The following is an 18,444-nucleotide window of genomic DNA, read 5'->3' as shown; positions in this document are numbered from 1 at the left end:
CTTTACTGTCGAGAGTTTTATGTTTGTCAATAAAATTGATGCGCGACAATCAAGCACGAGGTACAAGGCTTCAGCGATTGAAGGCTTTTATTGACAAACAATGGAACTATCCAACACGAGTACACCAATCCAGACTGGAGGGGTCCCGCCTGAGCAGAGGGTCTTATACCTCTCCCCAGGAGGCGGGGCCCGACCGGGATGTACCATAACAGCATCCACCACAGGTATATTAATCCCACAGTGTAAACACCCTAACCCAACAACAACATTATAACAACCCCACAGTGGCAACACCCTAACCCAACAGTAACATTGGAATAACCCCACAGTGGTAACCAACGATGGTTCACCACAGTCAGATATCTGTCTATAGGGCAGCACGGTGGCACAGTGGCAAACACTGTTGCCTCACAGCGCCAGGGACCTGGGTTCGATTTCCAGCTTGGGTCACTGTCTGTGTGGAGCTTATAAATTCTCCCCGTGTCTGCGTGGGTTTCCTCTGGGTGCTCTGCTTTCCTCCCACAGTCCAAAGATGTTCGGGTTAGGTGGATTGGCCATGTTTAATTGTCCCTTGGTGTCAGGGAGATTAGCTAGGGTAAATGCATGAGGTTATGGGTGATAGGGCCTGGGTGGGATTGTGGTCGGTGCAGACTCGATGGGCCAAATGGCCTCCTTCTGCACTGTAGGATTCTATGATTCTCTGTAGCACAAACAAAGGAAGAGGTTTTGTTAAAGCTGTACTGAAATAATAAGTGTCAATGCATGGACCAATTAGATTTCAATCTGAAAACAAACGTGTATTCCAGTTTCATTTAATCTCATTTTGAGTAGAATAAATTCCAGATGCAGATGAATGTTTCACGAGGGACAATCCCCATTTTATATCTACTCTCCTGAAAATGTTGCACTTTTACATGATATATGGATTAAATGTTAATGGAACAAAGGCAATGTTGAAATTGCTTATAGCAAAGTTATATTTTATCTAGTCACAGAGTCATAGAGATTTACAGCATGGAAACAGGCCCTTCGGCCCAACTTGTCCATGCCGTCCTTTTTTTTAAACCCCTAAGCTAGCCCCAATTGCCCGCATTTGACCCATATCCCTCTATACCCATCTTACCCATGTATCTGTCTAAATGCTTTCTAAAAGACAAAATTGCACCCACTACTACCTCTGGCAGCTTGTTCCAGACACTCACCACCCTCTGTGTAAAAAAGTTGCTCCTCTGGACACTTTTGTATCTCTCCCCTCTCACCTTAAACCTATGCCCTCTAGTTTTAGACTCCCCTACCTTTGGGAAAAGATATTGACTTTCTAGCTGATCTATGCCCTTCATTATTTTATAGACCTCTGTAAGATCACCCCTCAGCCTTCTACACTCCAGAGAAAAAAATCCCAGTCTATCAAGCCTCCCCTTATAACTCAAACCATCAAGTCCCAGTAGCATCCTAGTAAATCTCTTCTGCACTCTTTCTAGTTTAATAATATCCTTTCTATAATAGGGTGACCAGAACTGTACACAGTATTCCAAGTGTGGCCTTACCAATGTCTTGTACAACTTCAACAAAACGCCCCAACTCCTGTATTCAATGTTCTGACCAATGAAACCAAGCATGCTGAATGCCGTCTTCACCACTCTATCCACTTGTGACTCCACTTTCAAGGAGTTATGAACCTGTACCCCTACATCTCTTTGTTCTGTAACTCTCCCCAATGCCCTAGCATTGATTGAGTAAGTCCTGCCCTGGTTCAACCTACCAAAATGCATCACCTCGCATTTATCTAAATTAAACTCCATCTGCCATTCGTCAGCCCACTGGCCCAATTGATCAAGATCCCGTTGCAATCTGAGATAACCTTCTTCATTGTCCACTATGCCACCAATCTTGGTGTCATCTGCAAACTTACTAACCATGCCTCCTATATTCTCATCCAAATCATTAATATGAATGACAAATAACAGTGGACCCAGCACCGATCCCTGAGGCACACCACTGGTCACAGGTCTCCAGTTTGAAAAACAACTCTCTACCACCACCCTCTGGCTTCTGTCATCAAGCCAGTTTTGTGTCCATTTAGATACCTCACCCTGGATCATGTGAGATTTAACCTTATGCAACAACCTACCATGCGCAACCTTGTCAAAGGCCTTGCTAAAGTTCATGTAGACAACATCAACTGCACTGCCCTCATCTACCTTCTTCGTTACCTCTTCAAAAAACTCAGTCAAATTGAAACTCCCAAATTGCCATACGCAGGTATCTATCCGGTGCTTAGGCAGTAAAGGTGGTAACATTGATAAAATTTAAATGCAAAAATAGTCATTTTTATTGTCACCATCCTGTTGCCAAATATGGACACTTCCTCATTTTTCTGATCTGTTTCTGCTCACTCAAGACTCAACTAATTTTCCAGCTAGAATATTTTTCCTATTCACTGATCAGATTTCTAATGGTTATAATTAAACTGAAATAAGATGGCTGGATTTTACAGTCCAGATTGGGGCCCACACAGTAAAATGGGAGAAAGAAATGATGGCCGGAGTGCAGATCTGGAAATCCTGAACCCATTTCCATCCCTGGTGATTTTCAACAATATGGAATGAGCCAGATGGATACCAGATGGATTTTAGAAGTTGCCAGCACCATTCTGGAAGGAGCCATTTTCAACTTCTGCAATTTTCAGTGAGGCACCCACATTTTGGAAGCCTTTCTAAATCACACCTGATGGGTGAAGATGTGAGGAGACATGAACAATAGATTGAAGGTGAGGAGAATCTAAAAGGGGAATAAAAATGGTGTGGTCTCTTTTACAGTTCATCATTAAATATGTAGTCAGAGTTATATCTATGTTCACTAAAGTGAGTTATAACGGTGTTATGGCAGTGAGAGCATGTTCATTAAATAATGTGGTCTGCCAGGTTGTTATTTCTGACAACCAGCAAGCTGCCAAGTGAAAAACAAAACAGCATCGTAAAAATGGAAAATCTTCAGATTCATTAGAATAGATAAAGTGCTATACTGCATTGCACAATATGGAAAACATTATCCAATGTTATTTCCAGAGTTGATTACTTATACTCTCACCATGATTTAACTAAAATTTTAAAAGAACAGTTCAACCTTCTATTTATCTGCTTCAGAGCATTGACAGATGTCTGAGATTTTGGCTGTCTTCAAAGGTTCTAATTTATGCTGCCCTGCATAGTTTATTTACACAAGTGACAAGAGGAATGTGAGCCTGTTTATTTTGACAGATTCATGAGCTTCTGATGAGGATACATGTTTTTACGTGGCTTTTCAAGCAATGTTTGTGTATTTTGACAGATTGATGAGATTTTTAAAGACTCCCAAACGATTTTACATGTCTCTTAAGTTCTGCTTATAGTGTTACTGGGTGAATTATGAGGGCAGATAAGGGCGTGAAAGGTGTTAGGGGTTGAAGAGGGTACGACGTGAAGACAAGGTGGGGAAGTGAGGAGGTGACACGAGGTTAGGGGAGATGGAAGATAAAAGGGGTGAAGGGGGTAATGGAGGGTGATTGTCAGGGGGGCTTCCGAATGATCTCAGTCGAGGTGGGCCTTTTAACCTGATCACTTTGGCATCAGCCTACCTCTGTCTCCACCTCTGGCAGCAATGTCATGCCATGCCTGCCTCTGCCAGATGAAATCCCATTGGCAGGCGATACCAGGAGAGAGGTGGGGTTGCAATGATGGGAAAACGCTCGACTCTCAATTCCCATCTGCATGATGAAAATTCGGCCCTAGGTCTTTATATGGGAATCAATAAAATGGCTTAAAAACACATGTAGTTTAGCACAGCTGTATTTGTGCAGTGTTCAAATTTGAACAGAACACAAATACATCTGTAATTAAATATTATTTGTTATAAAATCCCAGTCAGCTTGATTCATATGTCCTATGCAAAAATACAAACAAAGGGGCTAAGTCAAGATTGTTTGAGTTAGCACTTTGCAAACATCTCTGGACCATACATATACGCCTTTAATTTTGCATGGTAATGGCAGACATGGTATTGATTTTTTTGCTGATGCGATATCAATAAACTATTTGACAACTGCAGTTACATTTTATAGTACAATTAAATTTACCTCCAAGCTTATATTTGAAAACAAATTACATTTATTTCCAAAGTACAATTTTTTTTTACAATTGTTAATATTTCATAATATAGTATAAATAGTTGACAAGTTATTTAAATGTTAAGTATTAAAATCAAATTTCATAACACATAATACACCCTCAGTTCAAGCCTCTCAGCCGTGACACAATTTTATACAGCTATTAATGCCCGCTCACATTTTCTTGTTCTACATAAGGACATTAACTATAGTATGCAGTTCATTATAACATGCAAATACCTCAGGTCTCAAGAGCAGCATTGTAATTAAGGTGAATTTTATAACACATATCGAAGTCAGTGCCAGTAAGAATAAACAAGTCTGCCTTCCCAAACACATTATTAGTATGATGTTTATTTGAAATGACTTGTTGACTTCAACCAAGTCCAGCCACTTCTAATCGTCCCCTATTATTTATAACCGTAGGTGAAAGGTGTTTAAGTGATAGTAATATTTTAATTCAGATTATTGGTGACTGGTGCCTAACTGCTATTGCCACTCTTGTTGAATTATTCCAGCATCATATCCTGTTGCTATAACATCAAAGCATTGTGAATGTTGGAAGAGTTCTTCTGAATCTTAAAACTCTTAACTTGTGAGACTTCACCCACTTAATATTAATTTTCCCTTTTGAATGCAGTAAGAGATAATCTGGTGTTAGAATATCAGGAGAAAATTATACTACAAACTTTACTCGCTGAACCCAGCTCTTGCTTCCCGATTAAACCTTGGGTGCAGGTGGAAAAGAGGGTCTCCTCACTCTGTCACTTCTGATTCAGTAATCTCTTTATTATTCGCAGCTGGGTATGCAGTCTCTCATCTCTGCAGGTCTTCAGTTTCACACTCTGCGTAAAGTGTTACTGGCTGCTTCTGTCTTTTTAACTCTTTCTGGTGCACTGTCCATACTAATGATCAATAATGTCCATGGACTCTGTTTAGCTCAGGCAGTGCGTGGTCAGTTTCTGATTGTTTTTTTTAAAAGGGTGGCAGTCACCTGACAGATGTCACTTCTTTTTGCTTCCCTAAGGTTTCAGTCACTTATTGAACAGGACTCCTTATTACAGCATTACTCCCACTGACTATGGCAGTGCTACAGGTGACAAGATGAAGGCATGTAAAATCGCCGGCACCAATGCACCCCACCCTCACAATGAGCTCAACGCATTATATGCCTATTTTGAGCAAGAGATCAGCGAGAGCATGCCCTTCATCCCGGAAGTCTTGGATGAACCTGTTTCCGAGGTCACCATCACAGACTTCAGAGCAGCCTTCTCGAAAGTCAACCCACGGAAAGCGACTGGCCCGGATGGGATACCCGGATGAGCACTCAGATCCTGCGCGGACCAGCTGGTGGGGGTATTCACAAACATCTTTAACCTCTCTTTACACCAATCTGAGGTCCCTCTCTGCTTCAAGAAGGCAACCATCATCTTGGTACCAAAACAAAGCCAGGCAGTGTGCCTTAATGACTACCACCCAGTGGCTCTGACATCCATCATTATGAAATGCTTCGAAAGGTTAGTCTTGGTATGAATCAACTCTGGCCTCCCAGATTGCCTGAATCTGCTACAGTTTGCCTACCGCCGCAGCAGGTCCACAGCAGGCGCCATCTCCCTGGCCCTGCACTCAACCCTGGAACACCTAGATAACAAAGACTCCTATGTCGGACTCCTGTTTATTGGCTACAGCTGAGCCTTCAATACCATTATTTCTACAAAACTCATCTCTGCACTGATCCCTGAGGCACATTGCTGGTCACAGGCCTCCGGATTGAAAAATAACCCTCGACAACCACCTTTTGTCATCAAGCCAATTTTATATTCAATTGGCTACCTCACCCTGGACCCCATGAGATTTAACCTTATGCAACAATCTACTATGCAGTACCTTGTCAAAGGCCTTGCTAATGTCCTTGTAGACAACATCAACTGCACTGCCCTCATCTACTTTCTTGTAAAATTCAAAAATTCAATCAAATTCATGAGACATGATTTTCCACTCACAAAGCCGTGCTGACTGGCCCTATTCAGTCTTTGCCTCTCTAAATGCCTGTAGATCCTGTCTCTCAGAATATCTTCTAACACCTTACCCACTACAGACGTTAGGCTCACCGGTCTGTAGTTCCCAGGCTTTTCCCTGCAGCCCTTTTTAAACAAAGACAAAACATTTGCTATCCTCCAACCTTCAGGCATCTCACCTGTGGTTGTCGATGATTCAAATATTTCTGCTAGAGGACCTGCAATTTCCTCCCTAGCCTCCCAAAACATCCTGGGATACATTTCATCAGGTCCTGCTTTAAGACTTCCAGCACCTTCTTCTCTATAATATGTACACTGCTCAAGACATCACAGTTGATTTCCCCAAGTTCCCTAACATCCATGCCTTTCTCGACAGTAAATACCGATGCGAAATATTCATTTAGGATCTTACCCATCTCTTGTGGATACGCACATAGATGACCTTGTTTATCCTTAAGAGGCCCTATTCTCTCCCTAGTTACTCTTTTGCCCTTTATGTATTTCAGAAGCTCTTTGGATTCTCCATTGCCTTATCTGCCAAAGCAATCTCATGTCCTCTTTTTGCCCTCCTGATTTCTTTGTTAACTCTACTCTAACAATCTCCATACTCTTTGTAAGATTCACTTGCCTATGTATGTCATATGCCTCCTTCTTCTTTTTGACCAGGGTCTCAATGTCCTTAGTAATCCAGGGTTCCTGGAGGCCCCGATCTGAAGTCCCTCATCCTGGTACCTAAGAAAAGCCAAGCAGCGTGCCTCAATGACTATCGTCTGGTGTCTCTGACATCCATCATTATGAAGTGGTTCGAAAGGTTAGTCATGGCACAAATCAATTCCAGCCTCCCGGACTACCTGGATCCATTACAGCTTGCCTACCGCTGCAACAGGTCCACAGCAGATGCCATCTCCCTGGCCCTGTACTCAACCCTGGAACACTTAGATAACAAAGACACCTATGTCAGACTTCTATTTATTGACTATAGCTCAGTCTTCAACACCATTATTCCGATGAAACTCATCCCCAAACTCCATGGTTTGGGCCTCGTCTCCTCCATCCGTGACTGGATCCTGAATTTCCTAACTCACAGACCACAATCAGTAAGGATAGGCAACAATCATCCTCAACACCGGTGCCCCACAAGGCTGTGTTCTCAGCCCCCCACTATATTCCTCATACGCGTATGACTGTGTGGTCAAATTCCCCTCCAATTCAATCTTCAAGTTTGCTGACAACTCCACCGTAGTGGGACAGATCTCAAACAATGATGAGACACAGTACAGGAATGAGATAGAGAATCTGGTGGACTGGTGCGGCGACAATAATCTCTCCCGCAATGTCAACGAAATGAAGGAGATTGTCATCAATTTCAGGAAGCGTAGAGGAGAACATGTCCCTGTCTACATCAATGGGGATGAAGTAGAAAGGGTCGAGAGCTTCAAGTTTTTAGGTGTCCAGATCACCAACAACCTGTCCTGGTCCACCCATGCCGACACCATAATTAAGAAAGCCCACCAACGCCTCTACTTTCTCAAAAGACTAAGGAAATTTGGCATGTCAGCTATGACTCTCACCAACTTTTACAGATGCAGCATCGAAAGCATTCTTTCTGGTTGTATCACAGCTTGGTATGGCTCCTGTTCTGCCCAAGACCGCAAGGAACTACAAAAGGTTGTGAATGTAGTCCAATCCAGCACGCAAACCAACCTCCCATCCATTGACTCTGTCTACACTTCCCGCTGTCTTGGCAAAGCAGCCAGCATAATTAAGGACCCCACGCACCCTGAACATTCTCTCTTCCTCCTTCTTCCATCAGGAAAAAGATACAAAAGTCTGAGGTCACATACCAACCGACTCAAGAACAACTTCTTCCCTGCTGCCGTCAGACTTTTGAATGGACCTATATAAGTTGATCTTTCTCTACATCTTAGCTATGACTGTAACATTACATTCTGCACTTTCGTTTCCTTCTCTATGAACGGTATGCTTTGTCTGTATAGCACACAAGAAACAATACTTTTCACTGTATGTCAATACATGTGACAATAATAAATCAAATCAAATCAAATCCCTACTTCTACCAGCCTTGCCCTTCACTCTAAAAGGAATGTGCTTACCCTGAACCCTGGTTAACACACTTTTGAAAGGCTCCCAATTACCAGATGTCCCTTTGCCTGCCAACAGACTCTCCCAATCAATTTTTGAAAGTTCCTGTCTAATACCATCAAAATTGGCCTTACCCCAATTTAGAATTTTAACTTTTGGGCCAGACCTAGCATTCTGCATCGCTATCTTAAAACTAATGGAATTATGGTCACGGATCCCCAAGTGATCCCTCACGAACACCTCTGTCAACTGCCCTTCCTTATTTCCCAAGAGGAGATCAAGTTTTGCCCCTTCTCTAGTTGGGCCATCCACATTCTGAATGAAAAATTCCTCTTGAATATACTCAACAAATTTCTCTCCATCCAGGCCCCTAATACTATGGCTGTCACTGTCAACGTTGGGAAAGTTAAAATCCCCTACTATTACCACCCTATTTTTCTTGGAGCTTTCTGTAATCTCCTTACATATTTGCTCCTCAATTTCCTGTTGACTATTTGGAGGCCTGTAGTACAATCCTATCAAAGTGATCTCTCCCTTCTTATTTCTCAGTTCTACCCATATAGACTCAGTGGGCGAACCCTTGGATATATCCCCTCTCAATACTCTTGTGATGTTCTCCCTAATCAAAAATGCAACCCCCCCTCCTCACTTACCTCATGTTCTATCTTGCTTATAGCATCTGTGCCCTGGAACATTGAGCTGCCAGTCCTGCCCCTCTCTCAGCCATTTTTCAGTAATAGCTATAATATTCCAGTCCCATGTACACACCCATGCCCTGAGTTCATTTGCCTTGCCCGTCAGGCATCTTGCATTGAAATAAATGCAATTTAATTTGGACTTCCCTTGCTCTCTGCTCTGTTTTCTCAGACCATCTGTCCTGTCTTTTTTTGTACACTCTCCCTGTGTTTTAGTTCTCTTAGACTTACTGGACCCATTCACTGAGTTCTCCACAGTCTCTGTACTCTGGCTCTTCTTGATTTTTGTCTTTGGTTTCTCTGCCTTCCACTTTTCCCCTTATTGCCTTTTGTTTCTGTCCCCACTTGAACAAAGAACAAAGAACAATACAGCACAGGAACAGGCCCTTCGGCCTCCAAGCCTGCACCGATCATGTGTTCCTAACTAGACCATCCGTTTGTATCCCTCTATTCCCAGTCTGTTCATGTGGCTATCTAGATAAGTCTTAAATGATCCTAGTGTGTCTGCCTCAACCACCTTGCTTGGTAGTGCATTCGAGGCCCCCGCCACCCTCTGTGTAAAATACGTCCCCCGCATATCTGTATTGAACCTTGCCCCCCCTTACCTTGAACTTGTGACCCCTTGTGTTTGTCATTTCTGACCTGGGAAAAAGCTTCCAACTGTTCACCCTATCTATGCCCTTCATAATTTTATAAACTTCTCAATCTCCATCTTTCCAGGGAGAACAACCCTAGTTTACTCAATCTCACCTCATAGCTAATACCCTCCACACCAGGCAACATCCTGGTAGACCTTTTCTGCACTCTCTCCAAAGCCTCCATGTCCTTCTGATAGTATGGCGACCAGAACTGGATGCAGTATTCCAAATGTGGCCTAACCAACGTTCTATATAACTGCAACATCATATGCCAACTTTTATACTCTACGCCCCGTCCAATAAAGGCAAGCATACCATATGCCTTCTTCACCACCTTTTCCACCTGTGCTGCCTCCTTTAAGGATCTGTGGACTTGCACACCCAGATCCCTCTATGTGTCTATACCCCTGATGGTTCTGCCATTTATTGTATAGCTCCCCCCTGCATTAGATCTACCAAAATGCATAACTTCGCATTTATCTGGATTAAATTCCGTCTGCCATTTCTCCGCCCAGTTTTCCAGCCTATCTATACCCTGCTGTATTTTCTGACAATGTTCATCGCTATCCGCAACTCCAGCAATCTTTGTGTCGTCCGCAAACTTACTAATCAGACCAGCTACATTTTCTTCCAAATCATTTATATACATCACAAACAGCAGAGGTCCCAGTACAGAGCCCTGCGGAACACCATGAGTCACAGATCTCCAATCAGAAAAAAGACACCTCCACTGCTACCCTCTGTCTTCTATGGCCAAGATGTGGAGATGCCGGCGTTGGACTGGGGTAAACACAGTAAGAAGTTTAACAACACCAGGTTAAAGTCCAACAGGTTTATTTGGTAGCAAAAGCCACACAAGCTTTCGAGGCTCTGAGCCCCTTCTTCAGGTGAGTGGGAATTCTGTTCACAAACAGAACTTATAAAGACACAGACTCAATTTACATGAATAATGGTTGGAATGCGAATACTTACAACTAATCCAGTCTTTAAGAAACAAAACAATGGGAGTGGAGAGAGCATCAAGACAGGCTAAAAAGATGTGTATTGTCTCCAGACAAGACAGCCAGTGAAACTCTGCAGGTCCACGCAACTGTGGGAGTTACAAATAGTGTGACATAAACCCAATATCCCGGTTGAGGCCGTCCTTGTGTGTGCGGAACTTGGCTATCAGTTTCTGCTCAGCGACTCTGCGCTGTCGTGTGTCGCGAAGGCCGCCTTGGAGAACGCTTACCCGAATATCAGAGGCCGAATGCCCGTGACCGCTGAAGTGCTCCCCAACAGGAAGAGAACAGTCTTGCCTGGTGATTGTCGAGCGGTGTTCATTCATCCGTTGTCGCAGCGTCTGCATAGTTTCCCCAATGTACCATGCCTCGGGACATCCTTTCTTGCAGCGTATCAGGTAGACAACGTTGGCCGAGTTGCAAGAGTATGTACCGTGTACCTGGTGGATGGTGTTCTCACGTGAGATGATGGCATCTGTGTCGATGATCCGGCACGTCTTGCAGAGGTTGCTGTGGCAGGGTTGTGTGGTGTCTTGGTCACTGTTCTCCTGAAGGCTGGGTAGTTTGCTGCGGACAATGGTCTGTTTGAGGTTGTGCGGTTGTTTGAAGGCAAGAAGTGGGGGTGTGGGGATGGCCTTGGCGAGATGTTCGTCTTCATCAATGACATGTTGAAGGCTCCGGAGGAGATGCCGTAGCTTCTCCGCTCCGGGGAAGTACTGGACAACGAAGGGTACTCTGTCCACTGTGTCCCGTGTTTGTCTTCTGAGGAGGATCGCAACAGACACCTCCAGACGCTGAAAGATGCCCTCATAAGAACAGGATATGGCGCTAGACTCATTGATCAACAGTTCCAACGCGCCACAGCGAAAAACCGCACCGACCTCCTCAGAAGACAAACACGGGACACAGTGGACAGAGTACCCTTCGTTGTCCAGTACTTCCCCGGAGCGGAGAAGCTACGGCATCTCCTCCGGAGCCTTCAACATGTCATTGATGAAGACGAACATCTCGCCAAGGCCATCCCCACACCCCCACTTCTTGCCTTCAAACAACCGCACAACCTCAAACAGACCATTGTCCGCAGCAAACTACCCAGCCTTCAGGAGAACAGTGACCAAGACACCACACAACCCTGCCACAGCAACCTCTGCAAGATGTGCCGGATCATCGACACAGATGCCATCATCTCACGTGAGAACACCATCCACCAGGTACACGGTACATACTCTTGCAACTCGGCCAACGTTGTCTACCTGATACGTTGCAAGAAAGGATGTCCCGAGGCATGGTACATTGGGGAAACTATGCAGACGCTGCGACAACGGATGAATGAACACCGCTCGACAATCACCAGGCAAGACTGTTCTCTTCCTGTTGGGGAGCACTTCAGCGGTCACGGGCATTCGGCCTCTGATATTCGGGTAAGCGTTCTCCAAGGCGGCCTTCGCGACACACGACAGCGCAGAGTCGCTGAGCAGAAACTGATAGCCAAGTTCCGCACACACAAGGACGGCCTCAACCGGGATATTGGGTTTATGTCACACTATTTGTAACTCCCACAGTTGCGTGGACCTGCAGAGTTTCACTGGCTGTCTTGTCTGGAGACAATACACATCTTTTTAGCCTGTCTTGATGCTCTCTCCACTCCCATTGTTTTGTTTCTTAAAGACTGGATTAGTTGTAAGTATTCGCATTCCAACCATTATTCATGTAAATTGAGTCTGTGTCTTTATAAGTTCTGTTTGTGAACAGAATTCCCACTCACCTGAAGAAGGGGCTCAGAGCCTCGAAAGCTTGTGTGGCTTTTGCTACCAAATAAACCTGTTGGACTTTAACCTGGTGTTGTTAAACTTCTTTCTATGGCCAAGCCAGTTCTGTACCCATCTAGCTAGTTCACCTTTGATCCCGTGAGATTTAACCTTTTACACCAGCCTGTCATGAGGGACCATGACTTCCTTTTGTCTTCCTGCATCTGTTTCCATCCCCTTGCCACATTAATTTAAACCCTCCCCAACAACTACTAGTAAACACTCCTCCTCAGGCATTGGTTCCAGTCTTGCCCAGGCACAGACCGTCTGATTAGTACTGGTCCCACCTCCCCCAGGACCAGTTCCAATGTCCCAGGAATTTGAATCCCTCCTTCTTGCACCATCTCTCAAGCCACGTATTCATCTTAGCTAACCTGACTTTCCTACTCTGATTAGCACGTAGCACTGGTAGCAATCCTGAGATTATTACTTTTGAGGTCCTACCTTTCAGTGCACCTCCTAACTCCATAAATTCAGCTTGTAGGACTTCATCCTGTTTTGATGAAAACAATTGCATTGTAAAATATTGCACTGTCTCTGTAAAGTCTAAAGCAAACTTAGGACTGAAATATTCCACAGTACAAATCTCCAAATGCTGAACCTCAGACCTGTAAATTTTAATGCTTGATTATTGTGGCTTTTTTTCTTTGCTCAAGTAGGTCTTGTATTTGTTTGGAGAGAGAAATTTATATGGATGAAAAATATTTTTTCAGTATGTTCTGTTCCTGGACCAGATCCCCAAACATTTGGTACAATCTAGTTAGGGACCAATCACATTTTGTTTAAAGTAGACAATGTTTGAGATTCAAGACACTGAGTGGCACGGTGGCACAATGGTTAGCACTGCTGCCTCAAAGCGCTAGGGAACTGGGTTTGATTCCTGGCTCTGAGGCAATATATTTTACTTGCATCGTTGTCACTGTTTTAACACAGATTTCCTTTTTTGGTGCAGCCTTTTCTGAAGACTTCGTAAACACTGGATGACCTAACTCAGGTGTACAAAATTGTAAGGGCTCTAGACAGTGCAGACAGCAAAATTTTCTTTCCCCTCGCTGATGGGTCAATTGCCAGGAGGCATAGATTTAATGTGATTGGGAGAGGATTAGAGGAGACATGCGAAAACATATTTTCACCCAGAGGGTGGAAGGCATCTGGAATTCACTGTCAAAGTTGCTGGTTGAGACTGAAATGCTCAACTGATTGGAATGGAACCTGGATAAGGTACCTAGATCTTCATCTGAAGCATTATAAGCAGTAATGCTATGGACCAAGTGCTGGAAAGTGGGATTAAAATGAGCAGTTCATCTCTTTTTTTCTCCTTTTTGACTAGCACAGACACGATGAGCTGAATGGCCTCTTTCTGCACCATAACTTTTCTATGGTGTATATCATATCCATCTGCCAGAACTGCTGCTTTCTCCACCTTAGAAACCCAAAGGTCTACCAGGTATGACCTAACAGCCTTTGGGATACTTACCGAAAATCTCCGTCCTCGTTCACGATTTCGATTCTCCAGTGCCACTGAAAGAGAATGGAAGTTTGGCTGGAACACCAAATTCTCTGATCTCACTTGCAATGGGGCAGCCATGGATAAGGTCGGAGACTTTGTTCTAGTTTTATTGATCAAAACCATTGGTCAAACAATGGCTGGAATTCTCCAGTCGTTCAGGCCTGCGGGATTTTCTGGTTCCACTGCAGTGAATGGAGATTTGGCTGAGCGCCAAATTCCTCGTCCTTGCTTGTAGCGGCGTCAGGGCATGAACGGCCGGAGAATTCCGGCCAATATCTCTTTCTCCCTCGCAAACTCTACAAAAGTAACATTCGGGGCCCGATTCTCCCATCCTGACGTGCACGTTTTTTGGCGTGTCGGGTTGGGAGATGTGCGTGTCGGCCATTTTGCAGGATACGCACATGCGTTCCTGACACATGCGCGCCTCCCACAGCCTGAGAGCGTGATCACACTGGAAACCGATGGGAAGATAAGGTAAGTGATTTAAATCTATTTTTAATCTATTTTAAATGTCATTATCAGGCCTGGGACTGAATTCTCCAATAACATTTCCCACCCCACCAGGAGTATTTCACTCCGGCGAGGTTTAGAGTAGCTCCCCACTTATGGGGAACTAGCGGGAGACCCCGCTGGAGTGAAGGGGTGGCATTTGGGGTGGGGCCTATTGTGGGTGGGGCCTATGTGGGTGGGCAAAGGTGGTAGGGTCTATTGTGGGCAGGGGGGGTCCCGCTGCCACTCTGCAGATAGGATCGGTCAGGACTGGAGGGAGGCCAGTGATTGGGGTGGGCTGTGGGGGGTGGTCTGCCTCCTGTGGAGGGGGGATCATCACTGCTGCGGGGCGGGGGGGGGGGGCTGGAAATTGCAGTGCTCCAGGACGGGGGTGCAGAGCTGGCCTGTGAATGCTTGTGCGGGCCTCGATCAGGCCATGGAGGAGGCAGGAGGGGCAGCACTGCTGGGGTCCCGGACTGGTCAGTGATCAAGCTAGCCAGCAAACTGCAGTCTGAAGTTCAGGGCCACTGCGCATGCGCAGAGTCCCAAAACTGTCGGACTCTGCCGTGAATAGGCCCCACACCCCCGAGCTTTTAATGATATTCATGATTGTGACCTCTGCATTGCACAGACTGTGGGAGATTCGAGTCTGAACTCCTACTGAAAAAACAATTGTGATTTTCACCAGTTTTCCTGCCAATTCAGCACTTTGAAGTTTTCTGGGAGAATCGGGCCCTGTCTTTTCTTTATTGTCTGTATTTGCAACTGATATGTTTCAAAGATAAGCTCATGTGCATTCAACTCTGCATTTTAACTGCCTCATGATTGGAGGATTGTTTTTCTGAAAGGACAGAATATACATTCATAGCTTTCCAAACCAAATTGCTTTGCAAAGTGAGAGTCTGTATGCCTCTAGGCCACTTTAGCTTTGTAACCACCTTTTCAAACAAGATGAAATATTTCTCAATTCTGTATTTCCTTGAAGTTAGACACTATACGAAGACTCTTTGTTATATCAAAGCTTGGAGTGAGACACAATGACTTCTTCATCCGAACTGCTATACTTTCTTTCACCCCACGACCTAAGCTTTTCTCCAGCCAATTCATGCTGCCTGGTTTCCTTCCCTCTTTGAAACTCAGGTTCAAACTTTCGCATTTCCATTTCTTTCACTCTTTCCTTTTCTTTTTCAAGTTTTTGCTTTTCTCCACCTCTCTCTATTTCAAGCTGCTTCATTTCTTTTTTTTCTTGCCTTGAGCTGCTTCATCTGCAATTGAATTCAAGCTTAGATAGCTTTCGTAAATCAAAATTAGACAATCGGGTGAAGAGTTAAAAGATGCAACGGCTGTGAATGAAAAACACAACTTTCTAAACAGATTGATAAAAGATTTACGACCTACTATGTAACGAAGAACAATAATGGGAACGATTAGTTGGAAATGAAGGCAGTATACTTTATTCCTTTTCTGACTAGTTGGCTGATGGTTAATGAACATGAGTTTAATGTTGATGGAATAATGCTAGTGGAAACCATTTCTTTTAAACTGAACAATTACAGGAGGCTTCTTTTATGTGTCTTTCTTCTGCAATAACAGCATTCATGCTCAAACAAATTACCAGCAATAAAAATAAATGGCTGAAAACTTCCATGTCCTGCAGGCTTTATTTGCTGTATTACTGCACACTTATCTTGCGATTTCACCATTATTGATATGACCATTCGACCTCTTTTGTGCCAAGTTTGTCTCAAATCAGTTAAGAGAAAACAAGGTTAGTTGTAAACAAATACCCTTTAAGGAAAACTGAGGGAATGCATTCTGAAGCCTTTGAGCACGGCAGCAAAAGTTTGATACAGTTAGTATTTCACATTCGGTGGTGAAACAATATTCTCCTTTTTCAATTCTCATCTGCCTTTATTCTACATTGCATATCTTGCCTCTAATGTTTATCAGAGTGACTGCTCAAAAGTATTTCTCCTATGATCCTTCACTCTCACAAACCTATTGAAGCTCAAGCAATATGTTATTTCCCATAGGGGAAAGAAAATGGATATGCCGGAAGATGTTTTCCACCTTTTTTTTGCCAAGAGGCGTTTGGGAGAAATTGGCCACAAATAATGATGTCCAGGAACTTAAGACAAATCACTGCGGATGCTGGAATCTGAAACAAAAACAGAAAATGCTGGAAAATCTAACAGGTCTGACAGCATCTGTGGAGAGAGAATAGAGGTAACATTTTGAGTCTCGATAACCCATTGTCAAAGCTCAACTGATGGTCAATATTGACCCAACGTCACAACTTTCTATTGTGTCCACGTCACAGACTAACATGAATGAAACAACAATGTCATAATAATGTCTATCGAGAGAATTGTTTTTCTGATGATTTAGGACAAACTTAGAGCTGTGACGAAGGGTCATCCAGACTCGAAAAGTTGGCTCTATTCTCTCTCCACAGATGTTGTCAGACCGGCTGAGGTTTTCCAGCATTTTCTGTTTTTATGTCCAGGACCTTGTTTTTTTATTCAGCGAATGTGGAAGAAACCTTGAAGAATTTTGTATCTGCTACTTTATTGGAGAGTTGTGGTATGGATGCAATGAATTCTGGCTTTTTCAGTAAAGCACAGAATCACCTGTGAATCATAACTGAGAAAACTGTTTTATGTATAAATGTGTCTGTGTATTTCCACTCCATTCCATCACAGTTAGGCTCAGATTTTCACCATGATGGAGAGGCAACGAGCCCAAAAAAAAGCCTAAGTCCCATCTCTGAACATGGTACTTCCTATTTTCATGGGGGCAAGACTGTAATGGACCAGGGTTCACACATGCGTGTTTATGGAGGCAACTGGCCATTTAAATCACCAGCTTCCTCTACTGTAGTGGGACTTTGATAAGCCAGAAGTACAAAACTTGGAGTATGCAGATTAGGCTGCAAGGGCTGGTCTGAACTTGGTGGATTTGTTTGGATATCCAGGGTACCCCTCTGCAGATGTAAGGCAACGTTTAGATAAGGTCCTGGGGCAGCTTTGGAGAGGTAAAGCTCCCTTTAGGATAGGTCAGACGCCCTTTTGGAGAAGTACGGCAGCCTTTGGATTTGTTAAAATTAAACATGATGGTATGTATAAAAACTCATTGGAACGGTTAAAACTGTCAAAGAACTGTCATAGAATAGTCAAGCTGTCAAAGAGCCATCAAAGAACATTTAGTGAATTGGCATGGAATGGATCAGGGTGATGGATGGGGAAATGGGCTAGCAGAAGTTTTCACTAAGCTTGCATAGAGGCAATAAAGGGCCATTGGGGATGTGGAGCGCATAAGGAGGAATGAGAGATGATGGTGTTGTGTGGAGGGACATGGGTTGGCATTGGAGTATGAAGGGCTATAGAGGGTGGATGGGGTCATTCGGTAAAATAGCTTGGGATAGGGAGTATGTGGGGGCAGGTGAGGGGTGATGAGGGCTGGAGGGGTACTTTATGTTTCAATTTTTAAAAAATCCAACAAAATGCCAGAGTCCAGAGTCAGGTCTTTCACCCAATCTGCCTCCACACTCATTCCGAGGGCGGCAGTTCCAAATTCTAATTCAGTTTGCCTTGCCTCCAGAACGAAAATTAGAACTGTGGGTAGCCATATTTAAAGATCTTGGTCCTGATTAGGAGCAAAAATCTGGGCCTTAATGTCAGATTTGATCAGAGGTACCTATATTCTGAACATATTTCTTTGCAACTGATTGACTCAATGCAAGTTTTGCACCACAATGTTTTTGAAAAGAGAATGGTCAACCATTACTTGGACTGTACAGCATAACTCGCTGACAATAGGAAATATGCAACACAGAAATCAAAGTGGCCACAGCTATGCTTAGAAATAAAATCTCGTAAGTATTTGCAAAAAAATCAGCACATTTAATCCTGGGTTCTGACTGAAGAGAAATTTGACGTCATGCTTCTCAAACCAAACAATTAATCACACATTGATTTGAGGATCTATTTACTGAACAATTAGACTCCTATAGCTGCATCTTGCCAGCAGAGTAGTGCT

This window comes from Mustelus asterias, chromosome 16 (assembly GCF_964213995.1).
Source record: "Mustelus asterias chromosome 16, sMusAst1.hap1.1, whole genome shotgun sequence".
NCBI classification, from domain to species: Eukaryota; Metazoa; Chordata; class Chondrichthyes; order Carcharhiniformes; family Triakidae; genus Mustelus; species Mustelus asterias.
The sequence above is the reverse complement of the archived record's forward strand: the minus strand, read 5'-3'. Positions refer to the sequence as shown.